Source organism: Trachypithecus francoisi, unplaced genomic scaffold, assembly GCF_009764315.1.
Source record: "Trachypithecus francoisi isolate TF-2019V2 unplaced genomic scaffold, Tfra_2.0 Lachesis_group10, whole genome shotgun sequence".
Classification (NCBI taxonomy): Eukaryota; Metazoa; Chordata; class Mammalia; order Primates; family Cercopithecidae; genus Trachypithecus; species Trachypithecus francoisi.
This window is the reverse complement of record NW_022681455.1, coordinates 44787466-44800212: the sequence shown is the minus strand read 5'-3', so window position 1 is coordinate 44800212 and position 12747 is coordinate 44787466. Positions and strand designations below refer to the sequence as shown.

Genomic DNA, 12747 nt, shown 5'->3' with positions numbered 1-12747 from the left:
GGTACCACAGGGCAGCTCTTTGACAAGATAGCTTTTAGGACATCAATTATTTTTTCTTCCTAAGGAACAGGGATGTACCACAATGGCTGAGCCATCCCCAGACAGCCATGTAGTATAAGAGGCCTCCAGCTCTAGGGCCAGAGCCCAGGGATGTCTCAGACCAGGGTTGGTGCAAAGGCTCATTGTTCCACAAATCTGGGGGTGCTTCACAGGCCAGGGGTGGTGAGAACTGTCCTGGGGTAACTTATCAATATGGCGGCACCTCTTTCTGGAGGTCTGGGAGACACGTATAACAGAAGGAACCTTTTGAATACATCTCCAAGCAGCAATCCCTCTGGCCTGCAATGCAGGCTGTCCGTGATGGGATCTACATGGTGATATCAAAATTTTCTGAGAATTCTGTGTCACTAAGACTTAAGAATAACATCCCAGCCCTCTTTCTGTGACAAGCTTTGGAAAAACTGAACAGAGGCTGGGCTGGAGGAAGCTCCATGAGCCATGTCCCAAGGCCAGGTCTGTGAGGAAGTTAGAGAGAGAACAGCCAGTACCAGCTCTTCCTCCTCCTGCTGCTGCTGGGGCTCCTGTTTGCTCAGCCACCTCCAGCAGTTCCTTTTTTCAGCTGTGGCTCGGGTGAGAATTATGGAATTACTAATATTACCCCAGCGCAGCAGCCAGGGCTTGATAGCTGCTGCCCGGCAGCTCCAGCCCAGGGGGAAGCCAACTGCAATGACAATAAAACAAAGTCCTTGGCAACTGATGGCCTCTCGTCTGCATGCTGGGACTGACAAACGGGATGTGGAGCCAGCCCTGACTCCAGCTCCTTGGGAAGTCTTGGAGCTGGCCCATTGCCTCCCAGCATCGGATTCCAAAGGCATTTTTCAGCCCAGCTGGGAAGGCTGTGACAGTCTCAACAAGGCTCACTCTATTAACCTTGAGAAATAAGTCTCCAAGCCTCAGTCCAGGGCATCTTCTGGAAGAGAAGTGGATGGGCCTGCCCTGATTTGGCTGGCTTTGTCAATCAACCAACCAAATAGCATTTAGAGAACACTGTTGCATGTGAAGGCATTCTCAAGACTTACGCATTCAACGCATCTTTCTGAAGGCCTACTGTGTGTTAGTCACTGTGCTGGGTCCTGGGGACGTGTCCATGAACAGAGGAGACAGCCCTGCCTTCTTGGGAGCTCATACTCTGTTGTCAGGAGGGAGATGAGAAACAGAAGAAATCAGTAAGTGATACAGTGAATTAGAAAGTAATAAGGTACTCTGGAGGACATTTGAGCAGTCAGGTGATGGGGCATGTAGGAGGCAGGAGTGCATTTGAAATGGGTAGTCAGAGAAGGACTCACTAAGAAGGCGACATCTGAATCAAGACTAGAAGCAGGTGAAGGGTCAAAATGTAAACTCCAAAATGACCTACTCTCTAGAGTTTACCAGCTCTGTTCATAGCAAAAGGCACGCAAAGCATCAGACTGATTGGCAGGGCATCCCAAGAAGGAAATGACCACAACCCTCTGTGACCTAGGGAGGGGAGTAACTGCAGCCTGGGAACTGCTCCCTGAAAGCACTTCATTGTTTGAAATATGGGTGAGATGCCTAAGACAGGTGGGAGTTAGTTGGGACCAACAATATGAGGAGAATTCATGACTCGGACATACAAGAGCAGAGTAGGGGACATCTGTAGGCAACAGCAGGACCAGGGGCCACTCTCATAGGTGCAGTCCACAGAAGAGAAATGCCTGTTGAGGTTTAGCAGGCTGAGCCCATGAGAAGTCTCCCTTCTTCCCACTGAGAAACTTTCAGATCAGTTGATTGTTCTCCAAAGACCAAAAAATCCTGTAAATCAGAGGGTTTACATGCCCACCCATCAATATCACCTGGTTTTTATTCTGGACCCATCAATCAGAATCTGCGCTTTCAAAAGCCTGCCAGATGGCTCCAAACACCAGTTAGATTTGGGGGCCATTGTTCTGGCCCTACCCTGTCCTGCTTTTATTGCCTAAATCATTCAGAGGCAATTCAAGTGGTCAGAGAAGAAGATCAGGGGCTTTTCCCACTGAGTGGGAGGGATCTGTTCATATGTCAGTCTCCACTAGGAGACTGTGAACCCCTTGAGGGCAGGAACTGTATCTTACTTTTCTGTATGAAAAGTAGGCCCTGAAACATAAGAGGCATTGAAACGTATGTTCTGAACTGAACTGAGCCTGGTTCTACCAGGAGCTAGCCATCTGCATGTGGTCCTGACACTTAACCTCCCCAGACCTCAGCCTGCATCTATAAAATGGGCACAGGCCAGGCATGGTGGCAGGTGCCTGAAATCTCAGTTACTTGGGAGGCTGACGCAGGAGAATCCCTTGAACCCGGGAGGCGGAGGTTGCAGTGAGCTGAGATCAGGCCACTGCACTCCAGCCTGGGCGACACAGTGAAACTGTCTCAAAATAAATAAAAATAAAAAACAAAATGGGTACAATGATTCCTGCCCTTCCTACCTCACAGGATTTCTGAGAGGCCCAGAGTGTGGTGACTTGTATGCTTGCAGAAGCAGCTGAACAGTTTCTTTAGCAGTTTCCAGTGGAGAGGAAGCTTGGCACAGATGACCCAAAATAAATCATCTTAAGGCCTTGTTTGACTTTAGAATCTGCCCAATGAGTAGGTTTACCTTCCTGAATTTTTTCTTTTGCTCTAATTAAAACTCATTCATACTGAGCAGAGTCAAATAACAATCTACTTTGTGCCAGACACCATATTTGACAATGGGAACCCACAAACGAGTAAGTTATAGTCTGGAAAGTCACTGAGCACAAATTCTAACTGGGAAGAGCAAACACGCGGACCAAGAGCACCGACAGAAGCAAGCGGAGTGAGAATTGTGGCCAAACACTTCACTTCCAGGCCTGAGGTAATGAGCAGAAGAAAATCTCCAAGGTGGAAAGTGTACAGAAAACAGAGAAAAGATAGCTCTTTCAGGATTGGCAAGTGACATGACCAGCGTGAGGAGTTGGAGCAGAAGATGCAGGAAAGAGGTGAGACAGTATCTGTCTTGAAGATGGCACCCAGTGAGCCCTCTCTCCTGATATTCATGCCTTTGCATAATCCCCTTCCATGAGAGTGGACTGGACCTAGTACCTCACTTCTAACAAAGAGACTATGGCAAAAGTGATGAGGTTGCAAAAATGCTGTGGCTTCCTTCTTGGGGGTTCTCTCTTGCTCTCTCATTAGCTCACTCTGACAGAAGCCAGTGCCGGACTGCAAGCTGCTCTGTGGAAAGACTTATGTGTCAAGGAGGAGTTGATATCTCTGGCCCACAGCGAGTGAGGACATGAGGTGCTCAGTCCAACAGCCAGCAAGAAATGGAATCCTGCCAGCTATCCCGTGAGTGAGCTCAGGCTGGGTCCTGCCTGGACTGAGCCTTCAGATGAGCCCCAACCTAGCTGCCCCCTCAATTGCAGCCTTGTGTGACCCTGAGCTAGGGGACCCAGCTAAGATATCCCCAGATTCATGATCCATAGAAAGTGTGAAATAAATGTTTGTGGGTTTTAGCTTTTATTTATTTAGCAATAACTAACTAATATAGGTGGCCATCAGAGTTTTCAAACATGAGGGGGAAATAAAACCTATTCTTTGACAATGGGTTGATGGGCAATAAATGCAGGAATCCCAGGAGGAGTGATGGGAACTTGAACAAGGCAGTGGCAGAAGGAACAGACAGGAATGAACAGAGAGATATTACGAGGTACATTGGCAAGACTTGGGTTCCAGGAGGCCAGATTGTCCATTCTTCTGGTTACTTAAGCCAAAAATCTCAGTTATCACTGATTGTTATTATACTCAGATCTCCACATGCAATACACTAGCAAATTCCATCTTCAGCTTCTCTTCCCTCTCCCACAGTTCTGTTCTCCACCTGACAGCCAGATCGTGCCATCTTCCCACTCATAACCCACTGATGAATTTTAACTGCTCCTAGAATAAAATCCAAAGTCCTCCCCATGTCCCACAGTCCCTATGTGATGTGGCTTCTGGCCACTTTCTAAGCTTATGTCTTCCCATTCTTCCCACTCTCTCAGTCCCAGCCAAATAGACTCTTGCTAGCCCCTCTGTTTCGAATTCTCTTCCTGCAGATGCTGCGTTTGCTCAGCTCACTCCTTCGGTCCTTTTAGAAATTGCTTCCTGATGGGGGAACATTTAAGCTGAGATTCTGAAGAAAAATCATAGAACTTGCCATCTTACATGGCTTAGGAAAATTGGCTGCATTCATTCAGAGTCACATCTCCCACTGCAGGACTGGTAGTATTAGGTGTAGCAAAAGCTTTCTTGAATGATGCCAGAACTTCAGGGCCTGGGGCCTGATGACCAGACAGGATAGGGCACATTCTCCTCCTTAAAGGTCTTTGGAGAAGTAGAGCATCTTAGGAGTAGCCCACCACACCTGTCACTGACTTTTTTTTTTTTTTTGAGATGGAATCTGGCTTGTTGTCCAGGCTGGAGTACAGTGGCACCATCTCAGCTCACTGCAACCTCCACCTCCCGAGTTCAAGCAATTCTCCTGCCTTGGTCTCCCAAGTAGCTGGGATTACAGGCATGCAACACCATGCCTGGCCGATTTTTGTATTTTTGGTAGAGACGGGGTTTCACCATGTTGGCCAGGCTGGTCTCGAACTCCTGGCCTCAAGTGATCCACCTGCCTTGGCCTCCCAAAGGGCTGGGATTATAGGTGTGAGCCACCATGCCCAGCTGTGTCACTGCCTCTTTAACTGCCCCAAACACTGCATATCCACCAGTGGGCTTGATCCTCCCTGCAAGGTTGCAGAGAAATATGTTCAGATGTTATTTTCACCACTGCCTGGACAGTTGAGGCAACAGAGGCACAGGGAGGTGGAGTGCCTTTTCCTAGAGTTTATTTTTTTGAGACAGGGTCTTGCTTTCTCACCCAGGCTGGAGTGCAGTGGCACAATAATGGCTGACTGCAGCCTTGACTTCCCAGGCTTAGCAATCCTCCCACCTCAGCCTCCTGAGTAGCTGGGACTACAGTTGTGTGCCACTACACCAAACTAATTATTTTTTTTTTTTTTAGAGATCAGGTCTTACTGGTTGGTCTCAAACTCCCAACCTCAAGGAATCCTCCCACTTTGGCCTCCCAAAGCGCTGGGATAACAAGACTGAGCTGTCTGTGCCCAGCCCCTAGGGTCTCTTGATTGCCAGTGAAGTGTACCTCATTATCCTTGGGTCTTCAAAACAATGAGAGCTTGACAGGAAAAGATAAATAAATCATAATAAGAAAATAAGAGACATGTAAAAGTGCTGTGTCAATTGCTATTCATTTAATAACTATTTTAGCTTAATATGTTGTGGCTTTGAAGCAGTCATTCATTAAGCTGAATTTCTCTGGCCACCTACACACCATGTGGTCAGGCGCTGTGCTAAGCAGCAGCTATTCACCCTGAGTGCCCAGTATAGGCCAGGGTGTGGCCCGTGTGGCTCCGGGTGGGGCCACTCAGTCTGCAGGGTGGAGGGAGTGGACTTGGAGAGAAGAGGGCATTTGGAGTCAGTTGCCTGGAGTTGGTGAGAACCACAGCCCCCATGGGGCTCTCTGTTGTCTGCCCCATGAAGGGTCTTAGTGCTCTGCAGAGTCACCGTCCGTCCTTACGCTCACACAGCCAGTATTGCTCTGGGTTCCTGGGAGGCCTCCTGCAGGGCATAGGACAGTGCCCGCCAACAGAGTCACAGCGAGTCCAGTGATCATCTCTTGGTGATGTAAAATGGCTCCAGGGGTGACCCAGTGAGTCAACAGTGTGTCCCTCCCCAGCAGTCTTCTAACCCATCATCTCCCCCACAGGCCACCCACAGTGTGCTAGAAATGCCTGCTCTCTTTCACTTTTTCCCTAAAGACAGAAAGAAAAAAAAGACAAAGAGCTGAAAAAGCACAGGAGCCAGGTAGTGCAGCAGGGCGGTGCCAACGTGAGAAGCCAGCCAGGGTAGAGGCTCGGCTGGGAGCAGAGGGCTTTGGGGACAAGGGACATTCAGACTCAAGGGCAGCGAGCCCCTCTCTTGTGCTGACATGAGTCTCTCAGATCCCCTCGGCTAGAACTGGAAGGGTCTTTAAACTCCATCTCATCGAACCTTGGTTTCAAGTCAACTGATGTTCAAAGAGGCCATGTTATAATTAAGCCAGATTTGTTCTGGCCTTAGAGAATGGAAGAGAAAGTTGAAAAAATAGTTACCTTGGACAGAAAGCCTGAGTTTTACAGCACTCAACCATATAGCGACACCTAATCATTTACCTATGACTGCTCTATGCCTGGTTTCCTCTAGGCCAGTCTAAGTTCCTTCAGGGCCAGGGCCTTTCCCAAGATTCCTCTTGTGTCATGGATACCCAGGAAATGTTGACCCACATTAGGTAAACAGAAGGAAAAAAAGAATAGCAGATGAAATCCAGGCAGTGAACAGAATAAATGATGAGCAAACAGACACCTCCTAAGTCACCTACAGCTCACTCCTGCTGAGAAGTCAACCAAAATTACAAAGCAGTGTGAGCTAGTAGAAAATCACAGAATCACAAATAATTACAGCAACATTAGTAACAACATCAAGACACGCACATTGTGTAGCATAGTATTTTGTCACAGAGCCTCTCCATTGTGGCAAAGTACTGCTGGCAGGGCAGGTCTGGACCATCTTTACGCCACCCAAGCCCTAAAGTCTCGCAGTGAGGAGTCGTCCCCAGGAAAGGCCCACTTGTTCTTTCCTGCCTGAAGCCCAGGCAATGCCCAACAAACTCAATTTTCACACGTTCCTGGAATGAAAATAGCATTTGTCAGTGCCTGTCCTGTGTTTATCAGGCTCTCCAGGAGGAAGTGAGACGTTTGGAAAAAGCCTGATCTAAAATTACCATTGATTTTTTTGAAGTCACTGTTCCATCCATTTTGAAATTTCAAAAAGCATCCAGAGGGTGCAAGATTTTTTAACACTCCTCGAAGAGCGGCCCAAGTTTGAGTCCGCTCTGCTCAGGGCATGCTCCCCACTCCCGTGTGTCCTTGTAAAGAATGCAGGAGGGCGTGACCTGGGGTTTCCTTCCTTGGCTATTCTCCTGGCACGGGTAATGTGAATCCTCCAGCTGTATTAGGGAATACTTTCATCTTCCTTCTGTTGTCCCCTGCCCTAGAGGGGAAAGAAAGAAGGGGAGGGACTAACATGACTGAGCAAATAGATCTGCCAGCAACATGTTAGACCTTGGCTCACGCTCACACACACGAATGTATTGGGACAGTTTGTAACTAAGGTCTTCTGTATTTACACAGCACTTATCTGTGAGTCGTTTCACATCCACCCACAGAGCACAGTGAGCCTTGTAATCCCTTGTAATGCCTCAGTCTCTTCATCTGTAAAACGGCAATAATGATACGTGCTGCCCAGGGTTGCTGAAAGGACTGGCAAGCTCAGGGTCTTACAATGCCTGCACCAGGTCAGGCCCAGCCACCCCTTACGGGCTGTAAGGTCTTCTTGCCCTTATTTCATACCCGAATCGCGGAGATGTGATGTGTGACTGCTGGTTGGTGCATTTCAGGTCCCTGACTCCCAGTTGAGGACCCTTTCCCAGCTCTGCCATGGGACTAGTCTGCAATGAGCCAGGTTTGCCCATCCTGAGAACACAGGAGAATTCTAATAAGGACCCCAATGTCCCAGTGCCCCCACACAAACCAATCTAGAAAGCAGTCACCATCGAATTAGGCCAGGCATTTTACTTTCAAACTCCAGATTTTATTTGTGAGGTTTGCTTTTCCACGAGGAGGTCTGTTGCAGACACTTGCAATTGCTTTTAGGGTTTGGGAATTCTGGCTGGGGCACCAGAATAACTTCATGATCAAGCACTCTGTGCACAGTCACTTGGGCTCTGACACCTAGCAAGTGTTCCCCTGCCATTTCTCATGGGTGCTACTGAGCATCTTCTGGTTCCTGATGTTCACACTGGGTGTTCTGTTCTAGGCTGTCATGCCATGGACTACAAGTCCAGGTGGAGAATGGAGGCCTCTGCTCACCAGTGATTCCACGCTAACTGATGTGTATGGCGATGACCCACAGCCACAAAACCTTACTCGGTTTTCAGCATTGTTCAGTATCACATGTAGTCATCTTGATCATTTTCTGATTACTTGAAAATGGGTAAAACTCCATCCGATAGACATGGGAAATTTCTGGTTACTAACATATAAATTTTTAACTTAAAGAAACTCCTTCCCAATGCCACTGATACCGAAATGTCCCCCAGCTCTCTGATTTGGAGTTCATTTTGTTTCTTTCCTTAAATCACTCTCTCATGGTTCCTTTAAGGTCTGTTGGGTGGTCCTCGCAAACAGGAAGTTTCCAGATGCCAGAAAGTGGTTCTCACTTCATGCCTTGGAATATGTGTGAGGGGCATCCACACAGCTAAAGAAGGCAGCTGGATGTTTCAGTGGGGGTGTTGGCTGGGATCTAGCCTTGCCACTTTTCTGTGTGGCATTGGGCAAGTCACTTCTCCTCTTTGAGCCTCAGTTTCCTTGTGTGTGGAGTAAACTGCTTGTTGGAGAGGAAGTCTGGGTAGCCTGCCTGTTTCGAGTCCCTGCGACCTGAGAGATCTTTGAGAACCTGGACTCAGGACCCAGAGGGATCCTGGGCAAGTCACTTACCGTCTCAGTGCTCGATTAACAGTGAGATAGCAAAACGCCTGCTTCTTTAGGTTTGGTGAGGAGTAAATGGATGAGTACATGTAAAGTGTCTGGAACAGCGTCTGGCCGGTGGTAAGCAGTCAGTCAGTGTCAGCTTGCACTCTGGGTGCTTTGACAGCAAAGAACGGGGCCTCCCTGAGGCGAGTGGTGTGTCTTACTCATCTCTGTGTCCTCAGCACCTGGTGTGGGACCTGGCAGGCGCTGGGTAAAATGAGAGTTGAATTAAAATTCCGTGAAGAAACATCCAGCTTCAAAGCAGATCTATGAAGAGGAAGGGAGCATTAAGGTGGGGTGGGGGTGGGGGTGGGGGTGGCAGCTATTCTGCAGTGACAAATGTATTCCCTGTCCCCAGCCCTTTGAAGTATGTGTGGCATGGGGGTGGGGGTAGGGGTAGAGAGAAAAATCTTCAGCTCCTCCCGTCCCCTTCCCCCCCCCCCCCCCCCCCCCCCCGCCCACGCCACCCGCTCCTGAGGTGGCCCCGCACAACCCAGCCCATCCCAGTTGCCCCTCTGTCTTCTTTCATCCCATAGTCCAGCCTCAAACTTCAGGAAAACAGTAGTCAAAAAAGAAACAGCCCTCGCCGCCCCTCAGCCCCAGGCCAGCAACCTGAGCTGCAGAAGGAAAGCGGCAATTATGGTTTGGGGTTTCTCCCCCTCCTCTCCAGCTTCTGGACTCACTTTTCATCTTCCTCCTGCCTTTTGAGAGCTTCGCATTGAGCTCCACGGGGCTGCGCTCCTGGAGTGCCTAGGGTGGGGGCGCGGCAAAGCCCCCACCTCCTCCGAGAGCCCGGGGTGGAGCGGCGGCCCCCGGGGGAGAGGCTGGTGCCCCCTCTGCTAATCTGCAGCCCGCAACTCTGGCCCAGCGCCTGGCAGCTCACCCCTCGCCCAAGGAAATTTATTAGCAGAGGCCGCGGGGAGGGCCGGGTTCCTGAGACTTCATTACTCTTACAAAATATACTATGGGACGTTTACTAGTGTCCCATGAAGTGTGGCCATAAATCAGGGGCTCCAAGGCGCTTGTCAGAAGAAATGAGGAAAGTGCGTTTACTCGCGCCCCAGTGGCCTTGCCAGCACCGGTAGCATCCCTGTCCCTGATCAAGGACACCTCGGCCACCCGCCTGGCCCAGGGACTGGGCACAGGGCTGTCCCAGATTCGCAACGAAAATGTCATCCAACTTCGAATGCACACATGTCACACACTGAATCTCTCCTGGAACTATTTCCTCTGCCAATTTTATTCTCCCGGCCCCAGGGACCTACAAAACTTCTGTGCAGCACGATCCTGTTTCTAATATACACACATGAAGGAAATAACCCCGAAGGTTAGCAGTGATTCTCGCTTGGTAGAACAATCACAGGTGACTTTTATTAACTTCTTTATACTTTCCCAGATTTTCCACTCTAAAAAAAAAGTGTGACTTTAAAAAAAAAAAAAGTTTTAAAAACATTTTTTAAATGTTACTTTTTTTAAAATTTAAAAGCCAATCGTGGGAAAATATAAATGTATTTTCTGTTATTTGTAAAAATGCAAAACTATAAACAACCTACATGTGTAACAATTAGTCCATACTTCCAGGACAGAATATCACATACCCACCTAAAATATTGGTCATGAAGAGGTAGGAAATGCTTATGATTTAATGCTTAGCAAAAAAAAAAAAAAAAAAAGCAGGCCATTTTTGTATACATATGCTGATTAGTAGTATATAAAAAATATACATAAAGGAATATTGTTGTATTAGGGTGTGGGTTTCTGGAATCTTTTATTTTTTCTCTTGTTTTCCAATGTTGTGTAGTGTGGTTAGTCTTTTTGTAATTTTTAAATGTTTGAAAAGAGAAAAGAAAATGCAAACTGGGTCTTGGCCTCCTGTACCCCCCTCCCTCATCCCAGCTCAGTACCACACACGTGCTGTCGCCCCACATTAAAACATGAGGCCCGGGGTGCCGTGGTGGGCTCAGTTCCGTTAGGACAATCTGGAACAATCAGCTCCACCAATGAACTTTTTATGGAGTTTTTGACTTTGAAGCTAAGTAATGAGACTTGGCCCCTGACCAGGCCTTGAAATGTTCAAAGTGGCCTCCCCATGTCAATTAGCTAATCTGAGGCATCCGAGGTAGGCCAGCGAGCAGGCGGGCAGTGAGGCCCTGGTTGATGGAGGAGGATGGGGGAAGTAGGTGTCCCTCCCCAAAGCCAGATGAAGAGTTTGAGGGTCCTGTTCCAGTCTATGGCCAGACCGGGGGATGTGGGGGGAGTCTTTCTGAGACCCTCCTTCTGTCTTACATCTGGGGACAAGTTCAGAGAGGGAGGCAGGTGAAAGATATGGAATTTTCAGGGCTCTGAGTTGGTCTCCACCTAATCAAATGAGTGCTTCTTTCAGAAATGAGATTTCTCCTGTTTAAGGGAAACAGGCTGGTCTCGAGCACCCTCTAGCCGACCAAGATGCCCACTACTAGGAAGTGTCACCCCACGCCTTAGAACAAGCAACGGGTGCTGCCGCTTGTCTCTGTTCAAAGAAAGTCCCCAGGAGTCTTCTAGATGCTGGCTACAAATAAACTATTCCTCTCCCCCACCCCCAAGAATTTTAAAGTAAATTGACCATGCTCAGCAAAGGGATTCCTCAACCCCAGAAGAGGGGCATGTTTTGCTAGGTTTGGCTTTTGGGGGTTTGGTGGGCTTCCCTGCCCCCCCCCCTTTTTTTTTTGATAAAAAGTCACTCTGTCCTGACCTGGTGGAGTGGGTGCAGGTGAGCCTCTGGCCTACCCCAGATGATCACCCCCAGGTAATCCACTCCACATTCTGAATGGGTCTCACAGCATTTGGAATTTCAGTGGCTTTTGGTTTTGATTTTTAAAAAGGGAAGGAAAAAAAACCTTTTGCCTTGAAGCAATGTGTTATCTTGGCAGCTATAAGGAGCCTGGCAATGTTGAGACCTTTACTGGCAGGGCTAAGAAGATGAGCTGGTTGGTTGTGGTGTGTTTAGAAGTTTAAAACAGCAAAAGACATTGTGAGGGTTTGCAGGAGGGGGGCCTGGGCCTGGGGTGGGGGTAGCAAGACCTCCAGATCTGCTCTCCTCTCTACTGTAAATTACAAGGCCGCTTTTTTTAATTTCCTTTCCCAGAACAATGTTATTCATTCAATTCCAAAGTAAACATTGGGCTTAGATACTCAACAGTTTGGGAGAACAAACTGTCCTCGTTGTCAGGGTCTTTACCTGTCAGGGGCCTAATTAAACCCATATATCTCATGGCAGCCATCAGCAGCCACAGTGGGCTGAGGAGGGACCCCGCACCAGCCCCCTGTTCTAGCAGCAGGGCAGCCCCTCGGTGCCAGTCCTGGGCATGCAGGGCTTTCTGTTTCACTGGATGGGTGACAGCAGGGTGTCTATTCAGGGCTCCAGCCTGATCCTGGACCTCTGGGGCAAGGAGGCAGATCCAAGGAAATGCTAAGGGCCTGGAGGGCACCAGGGACAGGGGAAGAGGAGAGGAGGGTGGTGTTTGAACCGCCTTCAAAGTGATAGATGTTTGCGCTAGAGGGGAGTTGATTTGGGGAGAAATGCGGGCCTCGGGTAGTAAATCATGCAATCGAATGTCGGTGCTAAGAATATGGAAGGCCATTTCCTTTCTCCTAGGGGAAGGCTGCTTAATTAAGAGATCTCCGGGTACTTGACTTTGCTCATAAATTTTAGAGAGCTGTAAAACTCAGTGTGTGTCTGTCTGTGTGTCTGTATGTGCACATGAGACGAGGGGAGCAGAGAAGAGTGAGTACATCCAGAGCTCTGTTCAGGGTGGCATTCACGTGACCACTCGCCTCAGCCCTTTTGTGACTCAGTTTCCCCATGTTGGGAATGGCAGAAGGAAGCTGGCTCTCACATCCCTGCCTGCAGATACATATCAGGACACCGAGTTGGAAAGCACATGCGCCCTGATTGCTGAATGAATAGAAGGGCGCTGGGGCCCCCACAGGGGGAGAAGGGGAAGGATGACTTTGATCAGGTTGCCAGTGTTGGGGTGGGGGTGGGGGACACAGAGCCCAGACCCAGGCTCCAAAT

The 12747-nt window shown here is 48.8% G+C and overlaps 1 long non-coding RNA gene across 1 annotated transcript; it reads left to right on the top strand.

Moving 5' to 3' along the window:
* The first annotated feature begins 3234 nt into the window (after positions 1–3234).
* On the top strand, positions 3235–10366 carry LOC117087301. The gene is made up of 3 exons (XR_004438751.1): positions 3235–3369; positions 8876–8985; positions 9230–10366. It is a non-coding gene; the product is annotated as an uncharacterized LOC117087301 (long non-coding RNA).
* The last annotated feature ends 2381 nt before the right edge of the window (positions 10367–12747 follow it).